Below are 20,220 nucleotides of genomic sequence, written 5' to 3'. Positions count from 1 at the left end.
AAACGGAGTGACTTAGTATTTTTCCTAAGCTGGTTCCACTGCTAAAACTATCAGGCAGAAAATAAACATTTCCTAAACATTCAGTCTTCCTATAATAGATCCTAAGCCTAAGTGTTTATGTATATTAGCTTTAAATTTGCTTCCCAGAATGCTTTCCTCTCTTGAGTTGTTTTACCACTTGATTTGTGAGATTTATTTTGTTATGCTTTTCACAGAGATTATCCCTGTGTTTTGATTATTCCTCCTATGTTTGTTTTGGCAAGCCCAAGACAGTTCTTTGAAATCTTCTCTGAATTTGGTACTTAATATGCCATTTGGAGAAATACCTACCACAAATAATTTAGTACCCCCAGTGTTTTGCTACTTCACCTATCACTTTCATTATAAGGGTATAACAAGACAATTAATTACAAATGTCAAAGCCAGGAAAGTATACTGTAAACAGTATGCACTCAAGAAACATTTGAAATGAAACATTAAAAAAATACCCTAATATTTCTAACAGAAAAACAATAAGGAGATTTGATTCCTAATTCTAAGTCCTAGTCCTTTAAAGTTCTTTTTAAAACATGAGCCTTTTTATAAACATTGACTTCTTAAATCCTGTGCATGAAAACTCTAATTTTAATTACCCAGTCTATGTCACACAGGAGGGGGAAAAAAAGCTACTTTTCAAATAAATAAATAAAGGACAAATTAAAAATTAAAAATCACCTACATGGCTAACTCCCACACATAAAAAACAATATTATTTTTAACAATATGTTGTACTTAATTACAACTTTATTCTTTTTCTTTACACAACTCACAAACGTATATAGAGAATTAAACAAATAAAAAGTACAAAATACTATATAAATTATGTTATTAACACCATCTAAAATAAAGTTTTGGGGACCTTCAATACAATGTATATCACGTAGTATTTTTATGAACTGTACTACTGTTCTCTTCCTTACTATACTGTATCAGAATCTTCAAATGTCACAGCAAAAAGGAACTTAAAGTTTCTCAGGCCACACATCCTACCATGTGAGTGAGAATAAAAGGAGTTCATCTGCCCCATGTTAGGTCAATAGAGGCAAAGCTGTAACTAGTGGAGAGTCCACAATAGGAAAGGAAAAAAGCACAGGTGTACCTTGTGAATTTGGCCTTCTAATTATAAAAGTAGAAGCAACTGCAGCTTAGGAGTTTTGAACTAAAGTATTCTCTACTTAAATGGAGAAAAAAAATCCATTCATCCAAGACATGCAAAGTCTAAATTTTGTTTGACCATGTTTCACCCCTTCTATCTATATGATGCTAATAAAGGTACTTGACTATGAGCTAAAATAGGTACTAGAGATACACAACAGATACAATTGTGAGTCTCAAGTTATTTGAACTTCCAATTGCCTCCATCTGAGGGTCACATGTTTGAGGGTTATGGGTCATAGGTCACACAATGGCACAACAGAAGCCTCTCTTAGGCATGTAAACATTTACACAGACTCCACAGTATGGAAGCTTCCCTCCTGAGCCAGTCTGTCCTTTCTTCCTGTTGCTCCATTTGCACATAATGGCCTACAAGTACCAAGAAATATACAGCATGTCATGAAAGAGCAAGACTTTCCATAAAAAAAAACACCTAATAGATGAGTATTTTAAAATGAGCACAATTTCTAGTGTTTTAAAGAAAAGGATCGGAAAGTGAAAAGAGCTACAAATTTCTACTCATCCTGAAAAGGAAAGGCAAATATCTTGATCCTTAGACTTTATACATCTGATTTTATCAACTAAGTAAATATACAATTATATCTGTATCATTATAGGTATGTAAATGATAGACCATTTATAGCTCATACATGACACACACTGGGCAAGAATTCACCCAGTTAGTAAAGATGAACTAAACTTACGTTTATAATCTAAATCTAGCTTTTACCTATAAGGAAAAACATTCATCCTTTGTCTCTCTGGGGCTGAGTTACTTCACTTAACCTAATTTTTTCCAGATATTTCCATTTCTTCACAAATGGTAAAATATCATTCTTTCTAATGGATGAGAAAAATTCCATTCCATATATATACCATATTTTCTTGTTCCATTCATCCACTAAGGGGTATCTGGGCTGATTCCATATTTTGGTTGTGCTGGTACCTTTATAGTCTCCTGGTTTGTAATCTTTTGGGTCAATACCCAGGAGTTAAATTGTTGGATCATAGGGTAATTCTATATTTAATTTTTTTATGAACATCCATATTGCTTTCCAGAATGGTTGAACAAATTTCCCATTTGGCCACATCCTTGCCAGGACCTGTTATCATTTGTTTTCTTGACAATGGGATGAAGTAGAACCTCAATGTTCTTTTCATTTGTATTTCTTTTATGGCCAGAGATGTAGAACATTTCTTCATGTGTATACTGGCCATTTTTACTTCTTCTGAGAAGGCTCTCTTTACATCATTAGCCCCTTTATTAATTGGGTTGTTGGGTTTTTGAGAGTTCAGTATGTTGGATGGTATGCAAGTGTATACAAATGTGTTAGTTGAAACATAATGGATTCAAAAAAAGATCTTAAATACTGTAATTCCTTAGAAATGCAAAGCAAACCTCAGCAAAATAAAGAAAGCAGGTACTAGAAAGGGGTGAGGTAGGGTCAGAGGAAGGGGTAGACAAATGAAGAGAAGAGGAAGAGGATGCTGTCTAGAGTCCAATGTGTATTCTACAAAATTAAAAAGAGTGAGGGAGCCAGGTGCTGGTGGCTCAAGCCTGTAATACTAGCTACTCAGGAGATGAGATCTGAGGATCTTGTTTCAAAGCCAGCCCAGGCAGTGTGTAGGACTCTCTAATTAACCACCAGAATACTGGAAGTGGCACTGTGGCTCAAATGGTAGAGCACTAGCCTTGAGCTGAGGAGCTCAGGAACAGCATCCAGGCCCAGAGTTCAAGCCCCATGACTGGCCAAAAAAAAATAAATAAGTAGAGGAAGGGATGGGTAAGAGTATTGAAAAGGATGACATTGATCGTGATATATTGAGCTGATGAAATGCTTTGTTAAATGGAAGCTCCTTTGTACAACTACTTAAATGTAATATTAAAAATAAAAATACAATGATAAACTAGACCTCATAACTTGCTCTCTATATTGCATTTTGGAAACAAATACAAATAAATGGCTATAGTTAAATGAAAGTATATCTTTGATATTTCAAATGTTAGAAGAAACATCAAATTTGCTTAATAATGGGGCTAGGGATATAGCCTAGTGGCAAGAGTGCCTGCCTCGGATACACGAGGCCCTAGGTTCGATTCCCCAGCACCACATATACGGAAAACGGCCAGAAGCGGCGCTGTGGCTCAAGTGGCAGAGTGCTAGCCTTGAGCGGGAAGAAGCCAGGGACGGTGCTCAGGCCCTGAGTCCAAGGCCCAGGACTGGCCAAAAAAAAAAAAAAAGAATAAATTTGCTTAATAACCAAATTTAAATATAGCAGTATTATTACTTATTGCTAGGGTGATGACAATCCATTGCCAAAAAATTCATGTTACACTGTGCCTTCACTGAGTTCCCAAAGTTAAAAGCACTTTAACTAAGATGGGATATTATAGCAACTTTTTGTTATAATAACTCTGTGTCTTGAGAAACACTTTCAAAGAAATCTGTACTTTACCACTCCATAGGAATCAGTAACAAGGCAAGATTCTCCCAAGAATATTCCAACAGTCCTTGAAAAACTAAAACTGTCATAAAACCTGAGCATCTGGCAACTCTGCCACCATGAAGTATCCATATGGAAGAGACCAAAATGTGTCAAAGTACCCAAAACGATTTTGGATAGTGTAGAAGATAGAATAAATAATTCAGTATCGTCAACACTTTCAACAGCAGGTAGTGGATATGCTACCTGCTTCTATAATGTGCCAGAATGTAACATAAGTGAGTGAGGCTGTGTGTTCATGTGTGTGAGAAAGGGAAAGGCAGAGAAAATATCAGTATACATGAGGCAACAGACTATTTTTATACAGACTTATTCCTTAGGTAGTTGTCTTTGTAGAAAAATCACATCTTTCAAAGTATAGGTTTATAGAAATACAGAAGACAAAAATGAAGCCAATGAAAACTTATAGTTAAGATAAACATAGCAACAAATATATTACCTTACAGGCAACAAAAAAAAACTGCATTAACTTAACATTATGGTTGAAATTGTATGAGAAAAAAAGTCAGAAAATCCAAAATTATAGTTCCCTCAGCAACTATAACTGTGTCCTCATGCATATATGAGTATTCTGCATTATTGTAACGATGATACATTTCAGCTTTAATATCAGTTTATGCAATGTGATTGAATTAAGATTCTTCTGGGAACTATAACTTTAAATTTCTGGACTTTTGTGAATGTAAAATCTTAACCATAAAATTACATTAATATAAGGTGAGGTTGTACTTTTTATTTTCTGGCATTTAAAAAAAGCAATAAAGAGTGAAAGGCTGACATCAAAGTAGCCAAAGATTGGTTGATTTCCAATGAAACAGAAAGGATTTGATAGCCTAATAACCTTATAGTAGGAAAAGACTAAAAACATAAGGAAATTTCTCTTTAACTATTAACCAAAGAAAGGAACAGGCAAGACATTCTTTTAGCAGTGAACAAACTTGCTTTTTATATAAAGTTTTAGTTTCTGATTAGCAGGTAATTTCATTCAACTATATTTTAACATGGATATAAATAAAAATGCCTGAAATAATCCTCTCAGCACATATTCCTGCATCTTATCAAGGAAAAAGTGTTAAAATGGTCCCTCACATTTTCAATACAGTAGAGATGGTTGGGAGCCACATTTCTTTCTTGCATGCAGGACAGAAATTGTGAGATGAAATTATATTAGTGCTACCACTTATTTTTTCATTATGTAGCTAGCTGAGTCTGACTCAAATATGGTTCTGAAAGGCAAAGAAAGAGGCTGACATACAATGACCAAGTGAACACAATTATTTACATATTATACAGATGGAATAGTTGAAGAATAAAAAGAAATGTGATAGTGGATTCTAAAGAGAGAAAGTACAATCAGACTCAAGGGTAGGAATTACAAATCCTTTTATGGAAATGCCTTTTTCCTTCTTTAAATTGAGATATTCATTGTTGTTCTTGTTTTAAAACATTTTTCTTGAACATAACAGGATCAGGAATTCTTCAAAAAAGGAGATGTCATTTCAGACAGAGAGGAGAGTCTGTGAAAAAAAAAATCCTGAGGTAAACATGGCTAAAACACTCTGGAGAACAAAGTTTGAATGAAGGGAATGGTAAGAATCTGATGTTGGACACACTCTAATACAGATGGATTATGGTGTGACCTCAGAAAAAGGAGGGACATAACTGGTGTGCCAGTTACCTAGGTAACTGGATGGAGATTTAAACAGGTAAGAATACCTGCAGCCCTCCTGGGGGTAGACCTCACAGATAATCTGTTTCTTTCTGGGTGCAAGCTTAAGAGCAGCAGTGCCATCCAACTGGCTCTGGTCTCCTCCTTGCTCTCCCCAGCAGCCTGTGTGTGGAGTCACTTTACAGTCCAGGCAAGATTAAGCTCTCCAAAAGAGAAATCAATGATTTGATTTTCATGTACAAGAAAAAAGGGGGGAAATGTAATATGGAAGTCAGATCTGGCCAGCGCCATCATTGACTGTTGAGGGGTGTAAGATTGACTCCATATCAGATTAGTTAGAGAGCAGAAGCCTACTCCATCTTCACTAAGATCTCCCCCACCCTATCCAGGGAAGTTCCCCTTCGATATGATAAGATTATGTAAACTGCTTGACCATCTGAGGCATGAAAGGTTCAAGGAACTTTCAAGGGTAAACCTATGCCCTCCCATGAGTAGGCATATCCGCCTCCATCATGTGAGCCCTGCAAAATCCGTGCACCAATTCTAACTAGAATAATAGGTTGGTTCAAACAGATACTGTGGGACAGACTGTAACTCCACTGGCCACCTGCATGTGACCTAGCATGCTCTGTAAGTGTTGTAACCTCATTGGCTACCTGCATGTAGCAAGCTTGACCATGTAGTATTTGCCCTTATTACCCAACCCTGAGCATGGCCGAGGGCGCGCGGTCCCAACTCCCGAGTCTAGACTGCGGCCCTGGCTGGCCAGCCTGCTTTTTACGGTTGCGGTTCCAGCTCCAGAGTCTGGGCCGTGACCCTGGCCAGTCAGTATACTTTTTACTTTCCCAATAAATCCATCATTTTACTTTAAAAAAAACAACAAAAAAAGAATCTGATGTTGGAGTTGAAAATGCTGCAAATTCAGACTAAATATCTATTACATATCATCTTTAATGTGAAGCAAAGAAGTCTCAACAAAAATATGTAGGCAGTGGAGATGGGGAAGAATGATTGAAATATTTAAGAGACAAACATAAAAAATAGTTTTAAAATGCATACATAAAGAAAGACTGAAGACAAAGGAACAGTTACGGAGAATAATTCAGATACATTGCAATTAAGACCTAAAGAAAGGTGATAAAACTTCCTGAAAAAAACAAAACATAAGTTCAAAGAGCTCTGAGAACAAATGCAAAGGACTCAGATGTATAAAAGTAACTCCAATTCATATCAACCAGTGAGATTAGATCGGAAGCATATTTCATTGATTTACTCAGGTAAAAATGGACAGGTTTTGTGCAAGCCTGAGCATACAGGTAGGGGGCATCAACAGGCTTGAATATGCCAAGCTAAGGCAACCCCAAGGCACAGAAATAAGATATGAAAGTACTAAAATAAACAGAGTAACAAAAAATGTTTCTTAATTATAATATGTAATAACTTGGAATACATTACCAAACAAACCTAGAACACAAAAGTGTACTTTTATTCAAGACATATTAATATTCTATTTACTGTTTTTAAATTCTTAACATTAGAGTAAAAGTACAAAAAGTATACACATACTGTTATTACAATAATGTAAAAGCACATACATAACAAGATGATAGCCTTTTAAGGAAGTAAAATCATAGGCTACAACAGCTACTGGGTTTATGGATTTTCATATTTTATTTCCAAATGTTCTATCATGTATTTATATATTACTTTTATAATTAAAAATGGAAAGTGTTAACAATAAAACTTTCAATAGCAAGTTTGCCTATTACCTTCTGAATAATCTGAATTAAATAATTTCTTCTTCCAATATACTTCTTAAATAAAGAGCACCACATTTTACACACTGTTATACACTGAAAACCACATAAAATATTCCAAAGTTAGTAGTCCCTGCACCTATTTTTGTCCACCTTATTAAAAACAATTAACCTGAAAAGATAACTTAAATTTCTGTTTAATTCTCCTTATTTCATGTATGGTACATGTGAAAGTATTATCTTTATGGAACAGTGGGCAAAAATTAAATTAAAAAGATAACTGATATTTGGCAAAGCAAGTTATTTGGAAAGTAATGCCAGACTGTACCAAACAGGGTAACACTTTTATCTTTCCATATTTGAAAATACAATGTAGGTATGCTAAGAAACAAATCCACTAATATTTTTAAAGTAGAATTAGGATTAAGTTCATAGAGTATGCCATGAACACTGATGATAGAATACCTGGGTCTACTATAAACTATTCATGTCCATTGTAGACTAAGAGGCTCACTGCCCAAGTCTACCATGGACTACAAAAGGCACACTGACTAGGTCTACCGTGTACTAAGAAGGCATACAAACTAGGTCCTGGACTATGAGGTACACTCAAAGTCTGTCAAAAATGATGAAGATACATGCCAATGTTTACCATGGCATGTGAAGACAGACTCCCTGACTCTACCAAGGGTGCTGAGATAGTCTATTCTACTGTGGATACCTAAAATAGGTTACATATGTTTACCATGTGACAGCAGACAACTGACTTTGCTATCTTAGCCATGTAATAAAAGGGGCAAGTTTTTTGTTTATTCCCTGCATCATTTCCTCATGTGAAAAAATGGGCCTGATAACGATATTCCCCTCTCAGGGCAATCTAAGTATGAAGTATTTAAACTAAAGCTTGAAACACTATAAGCACTCTATAAGCATTTGTTTTTAATTTTCATTGTAAAGGTGATGTACAGAGGGGTTATAGTTACATAAGTCAGGTAATTAGTACATTTCCTTTAGAACAGTGTATCCTCCTCCCTTGTTGTCTCCCACATTTTCCCTCCCTAACCTCATCCCCTACATTTGTACAGTTCATTTTCAACAGTGTCTAGTGAGTAAAACTATTGAATTAGTTCACCCTTTGTCTCATCATTTCTGTGCTACCCTTCACCCTCCCCAAATCAGACAAACTTACATACAAAAGGTACAGAAATAAAGAACAGTGACAAAGGGGGAAAAACAGGAACACACACACACACACACAAACCTCATTTCCATTTCTTGGATCTGTAAGCATTTTGATACAATTCATCGTTATTCATCAATTGTTTTTGTAATGAAATTCTAATTAAATAATAAACAAGTTCACAATACTGAAATATGTGTCTCTATTAACCATTCTATACCTTCTACTTTCTTAAAATGTTTATTATTAAGAAGTTACACAAAGATGTTACAGTCCATAAGTGAGATTATGAGTACAGAGCATCAGAATCAAAATCACCCCTTACTTACATCATTTCCCCCATTTTCCTCTTCCTAACCCTATTCTCAAGTTATATAGTTCAATTTCTACATGCTGTATATAGAATATAATGGCAGTATTTGCTGATTCCTGTTTTTATCACACAAGATATTCAAAAAAATCAGTAAAAAACTATATCATATATATGGATAGCATCTGACTTAATTATTTTTAACTTTTAGGAGAGAATCACTTTTCACATGCTCTGCAGTTAAGCTTTATACCTTACAATCTATTGAAAGAACATTTTTGTTTGTCTCATTTTGTTTTTTTTTTTTTTTTTTTTTTTTGGCCAGTCCTGGGCCTTGGACTCAGGGCCTGAGCACTGTCCCTGGCTTCTTCCCGCTCAAGGCTAGCACTCTGCCACTTGAGCCACAGCGCCACTTCTGGCCGTTTTCTGTATATGTGGTGCTGGGGAATCGAACCTAGGGCCTCGTGTATCCGAGGCAGGCACTCTTGCCACTAGGCTATATCCCCAGCCACTGTCTCATTTTTAAATACAATTAACAATAACCCATTTTGGTAAACTTTTCCATTAGTGAAAATTGAAAGCTTATTTGAGAGTAATTTTTCTCCTTAGGTCACTTGCTCTTGAACAGAAAAATAAAAAGGATGAAATAGTTTTTATTGCCATAATGTGGACTTTTTTTGTTTCTTTTACTAAATATGGTATCCTGAACAAATCAGTAATCCCAAGCTAAGGATAGCAAGTAAATGATCTGCCATTTCAACTCTATAATCATTTTTGTATGATTACTCCCATGCTAGAATTAAAATTTCAGGAAAATGTATGATGTTTTAAAAACATTTTGTTTTGTTCCCTAATTCTTTTTTTTTTTTTCAAATATGTCAGGTCAAAGTTTTAAGTGAACTATGTGAATGCTATATAAAGTTTCTCTTGAGTTTGGATTCGTAGGTTAATTTATTCAGCAAATAACATACCTATAATGATTACAAAGAGTTCTGGTACTAAGGACAATACCATTCTGAGTTTCAGTGCTGTTTATATGCTCATAGTTCTATGCTCATAATCTTCACTTGGATAGCTCATTAGCAGCTTAAACTCAAAAGGCCTGAAACATAACTCACTCTATTTAATATATATCTTATATATGTGTATATATGTATATATATTTGATATATATGTACATATACATATGTGTATATACATGTACATATGTATACACACAAACGTATATGTATGTGTATGTATATATGTGTGTATGTGTGTATTATATATATTCTGCTGTGTTTAGTTGCAGCTTTAGGCATAACCATTCACCAAATCAGAAACTTAACACTCATCTTCATCTTTCACCTCTTCTTCCTACATTACCAAAAATAACCTACTAGTAAATAGTGTCAATTCTACTTGTAAATACTTCTCAAATTAGTCAACCATATTGTTCATCTTTTATAACAGTAAAGTCTGAACTACAATTTTTTTATTTTTTTATTCTTTTTTTTCCTTAAAGTTACTCTGTCTTTTCTTTCTCTCCTCCCTCCCCTTCCTCCCTCCCCTCTTCCTTCCTTCCTCCCTTCCTTCCTTCCTTCCTTCCTTTCTTCCTTTCTTTCTTTCCCAAACCTGGGGTTTGAACTCAGGGACTGAGCACTGTCTTGAGCTTCTTTTTGCTCATGGCTAGCACTATACCACTTCTGGCTTTTTCTGTTTATGTGGTACTGAGGAATGAAGCCCAGGGCTTTATGCATGCTAGCACTCTACTACTAAGCCACATTCCCAGTCCTGGACTACTACAATTTTATTCCCAAGCCTGTCTTCCAACACATTCAACCTATATTCAATTATGAGATCAGTGTTTCCAGAATGCAAATGTAGCTAGATTATTCTCCAATATAAAACCCGAGCACTCTAAGTTACTATGTGAAATGCCCAGATGCGCAAGTTCACCTGGCTCCCTAAGTCCATTTCCTGTCCTATCTATTTCACAATTAGAGCTTCAAGGTTAAAGAGTAACTAAGACTCCACAACTTACTAGGTTGCCTTTTCCTTCCATGTTATTACTATCTAGTTTTCACAGTATGTCACTGTCTCAAATCTCATGCTCCCCTCTTCAAATCAAATACCTCCTAATTACATTATGTTATTTAACAATCAAGACTTACCCTTCCAAGAAGGCTCTTCAGACCCTGCAGCTTTGTTAGTCTTATTTCTTGGTACTTATTCAATTAGAGGAGGGAGGGAAGGGGAGGAGAGGAGAAGAGGGAGAGGGAGAGAGAGAGAGGGAGAGCGAGAGGGGGGAGGGGAGGGAGGGGGAGGGGAGGGGGAGGGGAGGAGGAGGGGGAGGGGAGGGGGAGGGGGAGGGGGAGGGAGAAGAAACAAAAAGGAAAGTCTGCCCCATCTGAAAAATAACCAAGTTAAAAAGAACTGAATGTGTGGGTCAAGTTGGTGGAGCACCTGGCTAGCAAGTACAAGGCTAGTAGTTCAAACTCAGAAACTATTATCATTATTTATTTTATTATTATCTGATTAGTCCTTCATGTCCATTTAAGTTCTATCTACCTTCCAAGCTGAGTGAAACATTACTGCCTTTTTTATCTGAATTCCTAGCTGTATAGTAATACAGCTAAACCTTTTCAGTACTAAGTTTGGATATCTGAACTGATGTCTTTGGTTTCTAATGTTTTATAACTTGCACCTTGATTACAGTAATAAATGAGTTTCCATTACTTACAAAAAATTAATTTTCATTTTCCTACTGATGTCAAAACAATGCTGCCCAAACTCAGATTAGGGAAAATGTAAATCTTTCCATATTAATTATGAAAAAAACTTGAAATAATTTTAAGGGGTAAAAAACTTTGTGGATGTTGATAGGCAGGCACAGAAACAGTTCGGAACATTCTCAGTACTTGGATAAAATTCTATTTTAACACAATGTTTCCTTTAAGTTATAGATCTGATGAAACCATACCATTTCGCTAAAAAACATATTAACAGAATTCACTACAATAAAGATGGCACCAAATGATTCAAGACTAAGATTAATAAAGTAGAAGGCCAAAATGATTTATAAAACATGCTCATTAGAAATAAACCAGTTTATAAATACAGAAAATTTTCAATTTCCTAAACACAAACATGTGATAGGAGATAGTAGCTTCATTGGCTTCATTCTTTACTACTTAAGGGGGAGAAATGGATAGGGTTGAAGCTTGAAAGATGAAGCTTGAAAGACTGAAGCTGAAGAGTTAGTGAGATGCCATATCAACCAATAAGCAGTGTGTCTTGCTTGGTATCCAATGCTTGTAATACAAGCCATTAAGTAAATGATCTTCAGTCTGAAACCAGTCTGGGTGAAAATATGAGACCCTGTCCAAGAACATAACTAAGCCAAAAACAGGCTGTGGGCATGACTCAAATGGTAGAATGCTTGCCTAGAATGCTTGCCTAGAAAGCATGAGGCCCTAAGACTTTGAATTCAACAACCTAGAGTGGCCAAAGAAGGGGAAGGGGAAGGGGAAGAAGGGGAAGGGGAAGGGGAAGTAGGGGAAGGGGAAGTAGGGGAAGGGGAAGAAGGGGAAGGGGAAGAAGGGGAAGGAGAAGAAGGGGAAGGAGAAGAGGAAGGGGAAGAAGGGGAAGGGGAAGCGGCAGCGGAAGGGAAAGGAACGGTTCATTGTGGTAGACATTGTAAAAGAGAATGATACTGAATTTAAAATGGCATTGTGATTTGAAATAATGTACTTATATATTTTTATTTCCTTTATTGTTTAATTTTAATAACATAGTTAGGACTTACCTAAAATCAGCTAGTGTTGTTGTTGTTTTTTTTGCCAGTCCTGAGGCTTGGGACTCCAGGCCTGAGCACTGTCCCTGGCTTCTTTTTGCTCAAGCTAGCACTCTACCTCTTGAGCCACAGCACCACTTCTGGGTTTTTTTCTATGTATGTGGTGCTGAGGAATCGAACCTAGGGCTTCATGTATGTGAGGTAGGCACTCTACCACTAGGCCATATCCCAAGCCCCTGTACTTATATTTTTATGAAAAACTCTTCAAAATGTTTTCATACACATAGCATAAAGTTAAAAATTATATGAAACATTAAGAAATAAATGGCACAGATATTTTTACATTATTTGCAGGTAAGTTGAGACGTACCATAGAAAATATAAAGATTTATATTATTAAAACATAACTCTATTTAGGTAATTTAAAAGCATGTTAAATTAACATTGTTATCAATCCCATATTAGTTTGTTGTAGTCAGAATAACAAAGCAACTCTTACATTCAATTTAGTGCTTAAGCCATAACTGTTTCTTGATTAATTTAAGCCCAATGTTTGGATTCAAATTACAAGGGATGCAATTGTCTCAGCAATATAGAAAACTGAGGAGTCAAGTTTAATGAGCTACTTCATTTTAAGACAGTATATCCTCGAGCAGAAAGTATGAGAAAAGGGGTGATGTGGGCTGTTTTTAGGTCTTTTTTGTAGAATGTAGAAGGTGCTTCAGTTTGCTTCACTAAAACAGTAGCGGTTACATTGTACCTTCAAAGCTGACTTTAAAGTGACTTAAAGTATTATGGGCATACAAACTAGATATCACTGAACAACAGAATTAAATAGTGCTCTTTAGAGCCTGAGAAAGACAGAAAGGAGAGAGGAACGGGGGCAGAACATATTTCAGTAAAGGCCCCAAAACACAGATGGATAGGAAGAATTATTACTGTTTTTCTATAATTCAGGAATGTAACTATTGATTATAATGGTGTAAGATAGATTATAAGATAACTAGAAATGATTAATATTTGAGAAGATGGAAATGCTTATTGTCTTGGTGTTATTATTATGCATCATACACTGCTATTGAATTATCATCCTGTAGCCCATAAATTGGTACAGATATTATGTCTCAATAAACATAACAATACATAAAAGCATGTTAAATCTCACTTTAAATAATTTAAGATATTGAACTCCAATTAAGATAATTTTATTGAAATTTAAATAAGTGAAATATATAACGTATTACCCTCAAATGTAAAGTTGAAAAAATACTGTCTGGAGAAAGACTTAAGAAATTCAACTTAGTCAATTCATTGCCACTTTACAAAGTTCATACAGAAAAAGAAAAACAGATTAAAATTATTTCAAAGGAATACACACACACACACACACACACACAGATTCTAACTGATACCACCTACTAGTAACATATAAATACACAAATATAGAGCCAGATTTGAAGAATATTCTCTCCTCTTTTCTTTTTCCCTCTTGGTCAAAATGCCAGTATTTTACCCTTATTTTATGTGATATTTTCACTGGCTATGGGGCTATGGAATTCCATGTGGTCATTTTTCTTTTCTCTTTCTTACTATAAACATGTTGCTCTACTGATTTCTTATAATGTTTCCAAAAAGATATCTATTGTCATACTTTGCTCTGAGAGAAACTATTTTGTATTTCCTTCTTTCTTTATCCAACTATTATTAAAATATTCTTCTACTCATTAGTGTGCAGCACAGACTCTAGCATAGCACCATAACCTCAGCTCCTGGTATTTAGGCACTGTGCAATTCCTCCTTTTCAGTGCAGGTAAGATCAGCTGCTTGTTTCTGAACAACAGAATACACAAAGGTGACAAGATATATGAGATTGCATTATACAAGATTGCATCATATTTCTTTGCATATTACCTTTCTTTGGCTGTCTTTGACTATACATAAGGAATCATGCTGGGAAAGTCCATTGGACAATGAAGTGAGAATAAACCCTGGAAAACAGCTAGCAAATCACTGGACCCTTAGTCACTCAAAGAACTGTAACTACCAATAGCAATGGTACCCATGTGCTGACCCCTTCCCAAGTAAACACTGAAACCACAGCCATGGTACAATCTCACTTGGTGCGTTCAGTCTAGCTGGTGGGCGGGCAGTAGTACTATGTCTAACTTTTTTGTGGAATTCGGGCAATATTCCTTTTCAGATGACTCCTCCACCCTTAAGGGCTCCCTGGAATTCACAGGTTTATGCCTATTTGAATATTTAAGTGACACCTTCCATGGATCTCCAGAATTGCCTTTATTCCAGTATCCTATCCTTGATTTTTACAGATGCTTACCTCCATCTCAACTCCAGGGATATTCTAGATATTATCAGCATATAATCTATGTACAGATCATGATATATTTTAATTATTTATTTGTGCTATTTAAAAAGTTTTAATCTGTATTTTATAATTATGAAATATCTCAGTTCCAGCCAATCACATTTCAATTGTTCAAGAGCTACAACATGTGGTTTAACTAATAAAAATCATCAAAAAAAAATCATCCCAACTTTAAGAAAAATAAAGACAAACTCCAAAAGGTAAGGGTTCCAAAAGGAACAAGGGTTGTTTTGTCGACATTGTTTCAACCAATGACTGTCTACCTTTTACTTTCATGATAGAATGGAAAAATGGATAAATATAAATGCATCCTCTTTGAGCAACAAAGCTATTTCCTACAATAGAGGCATTCAGTTCATATCTTGAGTATAATTTCCTAGTAAGACACTTCGATAAATCATCAACTGAACTGTAAAAGAAAATTATTTCTGCCTATCAGTGTAAGGTGCTATGAAGATAAAATATGATAATGTAAAAATATGGAATTTGTGGGGTATTTTGTAAACATTATCATCTATCCCGACTAACATATATCTCTATAACCACTTTAAGATATTATGCTCCTGTTTTGATTCCTATCACCCACCTTTCCATCAGCACTGACATGCTCTATAGCATACTAGCCTGTGTTCTATGTAAGCAACTACTGTCATTTTGATGTGTAATATGTAGCCAATACCTTATTCTGTAGTTCAGATGCCCCCAAATCAAAGTAAGATATCTCTGTTCATCTTTGCAGGAAGATTATCTGGTTACAATGGGAACTAGAAAAGGAAAAGGATCTAAAATTCTAAGATGTTGCTCTGAGAAATTTAAATAAAGAACAAAAGATTGGACAGTAGAGACAAATGAATTACAGGCAGAAGAAAAGAATCAATGAGAAGAAGAAGCAGGATTTAGGCTTGTTACATTCTCGATGTTAACTTGCATCATTCACCTCTCTCTCTCTCTCTCTCTCTCTCTCTCTCTCTCTCTCTCTCTCTCTCTCTCTCTCTCTCTCTTCCCTAATTGGTAACTTCTGGCTGTCTGGTTAAAGGAAAGGAGAGTTAGAAGAACTCATTATCTCCCCATAAAGATTCCTTGATTATTTAAGTCATCAAAGCTGGCATTTTGAGTATGCAAATTAAGAAAATAGGGAAACTTAAATATAAGTTAGTCTTTCAGATTATCCTCAACCAGCCAATACCCTTGAGCTAAAATAAAAGCCTCTTATACTGAGGGCACTTTGGTAGCAAGACTACTTATGTAACTTCTCAGTAAAACAATACTCTCATTTTCAGATAAAGCAAAATGTCTCTTTTGTTGACAAAAGAGGACAGAGTACCAACTACAAAACTTAAGTTGTAGTCTGCCGGCCACTTAAAAATGCCCTAGTTTAGCCCAAATAATTTCATCTCTTTTGGTACACTTCCACACATTTTAACTGATTCTAATTAGCTTTTCCTCACGCAACTGTTTTGGCAATTCACTGCCAATTTACTTAGGTGCTGCTATAGTCTGCATTAGTATCGCCCAAAGGCCCATATACTAAATAAATGCTTGGCTGCCAACACGTAGTGCTATTAAGGACTAGAACATTGAGTAGGTGGGACCTAGTGTAAGACAGTTAGGTCACTGGGAGTATGTCCTCGACCTCAGCTCATTCCCTCCACACATTTCTCCCTGCCCTACCCCAGCTTCCTGACCACAGCCTCCTCTGTACCATGTTCCCACTCAGGATGTACTGCCTCAGGATATACAGGACCAAAAGCAACATGCCAACTGATTATGAGCCCAAACCTCTAAAACTATGAGATAAAATAAACCTTTTCTCCTTATAATTCATTATCACAGTGACAATGCTGACTCACAGAAATACACAGAATGCAATAGGAATATAGCATTACAGGAATTTCTGGCAAGACCTATCATCTATTCATGAGAAGTTACTAGGATAGGATAGAGTAGGGTAGGATGGGATGGGATGAATAGTAATAAAATATGCATATGATTTTATTGTAGAATTATATGGAAACCAGCACAAAAAAAATCAAAATATTTTCATTTTGTCTAATGTGGCTTAGGTAGCTCTTATCACAGTTAAGTAAGCCCAATGTTAGTAGAAGTAGCTGACATCAGATAATGAGCCATCCCTCTACTCTGCACATCTGAGGACTAAATCTGTTTCTGAACAATGTCATGAACTGCAAGTAGAACAATGGAAAGCAGTGCTAAGTAAAGGAAATTGGAGAAAGGCCTAACACCCACTACACAGGACTCACCTACAAGACTTGGAGAGCACAATTAGGCGACAAACAATTCATTTTCTACATTTATTTCTTTAGGGGAAAAAGCAACATTTTAACTGATAGAAGCCCAAGTCCTATTTTGGTAACCTGCACACAGGTTTCTCCCCTGGTTAAATGCCTATGAAGGACTTAGTATTTAAGCTTCCTATGAATCACTAAGTCATTAAGCATAATTCCAGAGAGAACAATGGCGTGTACAATTCTGCATTTCTTTGTTGTAAATTTATTTTTCTATTTTTCTTCACAGAAATAAATTCTTTTACTGTACTTATTCACAAAACTGAAGTATTCTAGTATCTGACCAGAGGTGCATAAAGATGAGCATACTGCTTAGTGGATTTATCCCTAGGATGATAAAAACATGGAAGAGAGCAAAGAAAGAAAAAAAAAAAGATAATCTTAAGGCCAGAGAAAAGTGACCACAGATTTAGAATTCCTTATGGGAAGCCAAAAATGTACTAGAAACCCAGTTTATTTCCCATCTTTTTTTTCTGTCCTATTTTTTTTTTCTTTTCAGTTAGACGATATGCAATTTGATTGATGGTATTTTTTCCACATTGGTGACATTTTAAATGGAAACCAAGATTTTTTTGGAGGTGGCTGTAATAGCTCGATGAAATCTTTCACATGTGCCAAAATGTTTCATTGATGTAAGTCAGCCAAATAATCTTCCTGCCTTATAAAAATATTTCTTTTTAAAAACAAATAATTTTTAACTGTTACAATATTAAAGGAAAAAATTAAGCTAGCATCAGCTTGGCTACAAATAAATGAGGTTTACTAGTTAATCCCCTACCTCTACTTATTGAAAGAAAAGAGTAAAGAAGATATGTTGTTTAGGAAGTTAGATGTGAAATTCTCCTGGTTTGAGAGCCAAAAATTAGCATATTATAATTCAGATGGTTATAAATTAGCTAGTGGTTTAAACAAGTTGAAATCTTCACACAACAACAATAATAACAAAAACAGTAGTGCCTACCATTAGGTTTGATGTATTTGAGTCCTGTATGAATTCTTTTTTACTCTGCCTATTTATTTTCCTACTTGAAGTAAAAAGCTACTGCATGTGCAGCTTGTAAGATTAATGGCAATGATACAGATGTATGGTATTTATACATAGGAAAACACCTTTGGTTTAACAGAAAATGGTATATTTAATATTAAAACAGAAAAGTACAGTGATGTACTAGAGGTGGAAAATAGAGGAACCTTAACTAAGTTACAGGGAAATTTCCATAACAGATTCTCTAGTAATGCTGATTTAATAATGATTTCCTGTCATGAACTATATTTATCATATGATTCCTCTCTGACATGACATTGTATTTAATGGTTTTGAGAGCCATGTTTTAATCAGATTAAACTAAAGGAAACTGATAGGTATCTGTTTGGCTCTTAGCTTTAGCTTCTGTTTCTTATTTAGTCACAAGACTATTACTGCTGGAATTTTTATAAACACATTTGCTAGGATTGCAACAGGAGTACATACAGCTTATGTAGTGAGGTCCGAAAAATGTGTGCAGTGGTTTTCATGATCTATGCACACAGTGCATTACAGAATTGTTTAATAAATTAAAGACAACTAATGCAAAATACATTCCTTTCTCCCATGAGATTAAGCACCTAAAAATACAATTTATTTTTAGATCCAAAAATAGTTTCTTAGGGGGCTGAGGATATGTCCTAGTGGCAAGAGTGCTCGACTCATATACATGAAGCCCTCGGTTCAATACCCCAGCACCACATATACAGAAATGGCCAGAAGTGGCACTGTGGCTCAAGTGGCAGAGTGCTAGCCTTGAGCAAAAAGAAGCCAGGGACAGTGCTCAGGCCCTGAGTCCAAGGCCCAGGACTGGCAAAAAAAAAAAAAAAGTTTCTTAGGAACTAAGTAACCAAAAAGAATGTCCAAAGAAAAGTTGCTACAATGGTATTCAGCAATCAGATGTGTTTTCATGAAATTAAAATCTCTAACAATGAGTGTGATGCTCTTTACCCAAAATGCAATCATATTTTAATAATTTATATAACAGCTATAACTTTATTTAAGGTGCTGCATTCCTATATTATCAACACTGGACATAATAAGGTACATACTTGAAAGAGCTGTGGAAAGCAAATATTTCCTAATTTAAGCCTTGAAAAAAGTGTTCCCAGGTACCAAATCCCCATGACCCATAATCTAGAAACAACCCCAAAGTATAAGGTAAGGTTCATATATTAAAATTACATTGGGTTAAAAGCATAAATTAACAAACCAAGTATAAAAGAATGAATGAAAAGGAAGACTTTAACATCCCAATACTCATCACATTAACAATATGTACTCAGGCTCAAATGACTACATGATACTTGCAATACGAAAAAAAAACACACCTTATGACAGATGTAATAAAACATACTTGTATATCTACATACGTGGTCTATCTCTTCCTTAAGCATAGGTACTTACATAATTCCCTCTATAAGACCCTGTGGCTGGAAAGACTAGATAAATGGGACTGCATCAAACTGAAGAGTTTTTGAGTGGCAAAGGACATAGCTAGCAAGATAAAAAGAAAGTTCACAGAATGAGAAAAGATTCTGACTAGCTATGCATCAGACATGGACCTCATATCCAAAATATACTTAGAGCTCAAAAAATTAGCCCTTAAGAAAATAAACCGTCAAAGTAATAACAATCCAATTAATAAGTGGCTAAAGACTTAAAGAGAGATTTCTCAAAGTAAGAATAACCAATAGACACATAACATCACTTGCCATAAAAGAAATGTAAATCAAAACTACACTGAGATTCTACCTCACCTAAGTTAGAATGGTCATTATCAAGAAAACTAACAAAAACAGATGCTGAAAGGGATGTGGCCCAAAGGGAATGCTACTGCACCACTAGTGGGAATGTAAACTTCTTCAACTACTCTTAAAACAGTACGGTGGTTCCTCAAGACACAGAGCTCCCCTATGACCTAGCAATTCACTCCCAGGCCTTTACCCACTAGACCACAGACAAGGCCACACTAAAGCTACCAGCACAACCAAGGTCATTGCAGCATTGTTTATCATAACTAAGATACATAATCAACCCAAATGCCCCTCCGCAGATGAATGGATTAAGAAAATATGGTAAATATACACGATGGATTCTATGTTTCCATCAGAAAG

At 35.5% G+C, this 20,220-nt stretch overlaps 1 protein-coding gene across 6 annotated transcripts in view; it reads right to left on the bottom strand.

The window, feature by feature from the left end:
* Gtdc1 (glycosyltransferase like domain containing 1) overlaps positions 1-20,220 on the bottom strand; it is a 364,166-nt gene that overhangs the window by 209,707 nt on the left and 134,239 nt on the right. The window contains exon 1 of one of the 6 annotated variants that reach the window (XM_048345536.1): positions 6,642-6,661. The exons of the other annotated variants lie outside the window; for them this stretch is intronic. The gene's annotated coding sequence lies outside the window, so the exon portion shown is untranslated. Of the gene's footprint in view, positions 1-6,641; positions 6,662-20,220 lie in introns of those variants that run through there. 6 annotated transcript variants of the gene reach the window in all.

Source organism: Perognathus longimembris, chromosome 4, assembly GCF_023159225.1.
Source record: "Perognathus longimembris pacificus isolate PPM17 chromosome 4, ASM2315922v1, whole genome shotgun sequence".
In the NCBI taxonomy this organism is placed as follows: domain Eukaryota; kingdom Metazoa; phylum Chordata; class Mammalia; order Rodentia; family Heteromyidae; genus Perognathus; species Perognathus longimembris.
This window is presented reverse-complemented; position numbering and strand designations above follow the sequence as displayed.